This window comes from Cygnus atratus, chromosome 1 (assembly GCF_013377495.2).
Source record: "Cygnus atratus isolate AKBS03 ecotype Queensland, Australia chromosome 1, CAtr_DNAZoo_HiC_assembly, whole genome shotgun sequence".
NCBI lineage: Eukaryota > Metazoa > Chordata > Aves > Anseriformes > Anatidae > Cygnus > Cygnus atratus.
In genome coordinates this window covers 94,272,757-94,273,391 of record NC_066362.1, presented here as the reverse complement: position 1 = coordinate 94,273,391, position 635 = coordinate 94,272,757, and positions in this window count along the sequence as shown.

Here is a 635-nt window from a genome sequence, read left to right as displayed (position 1 = left end):
ACATGTGAAGTTTATCTCAATGTAACTTCCTTATGTGCTTTATCTTCACATTAAAATACCCGCCAAGTTTTACAATGCTCACACACAGTCACAGCAAAATCAGCTCTGCATGGAAGCCTATGCCCTGCTTCGCAGCGTGGGCTGTTTCCATGCCAAGCCAAATTCTCAGTCATTTGGGCTCCACCTCCCCTCCAACCAAACCAAACCAAAATGTCTAAAGGATTTTTTACAACAGGAGCAGTGAGTTCCTCCACCCTGCCCTATTCCCCTCTTTCTAGGAACTGGCAGGATCCCTTCACACATAGTTAGGGGAAAGAGGGATGGGGGTAGACACGATCACATTTTGTAGGATGTTACTAATGATGGAAAACAGCTACTTCAAATAGAGCTTTAATTTCAAATAAAGTAGTTTTCAAACTTAACTGCTGTCTTGAAGATAAAAGTGGGATGTCTGTGACAGCTGTACTACAACGTGCATCTTGCTGTATACAGTAGCTCTGCCGTAAGGGATTGTATATGGTTTGTGGTGGTGGGAAGCCCCTGTTCTAGGGCCTACAGAGTTACTGTACTTGCAGAATTCCACCTTAAAAGCAATTGGACGTGTCTGTAACTCAGAGAAGTTTTGCTAAGCAATG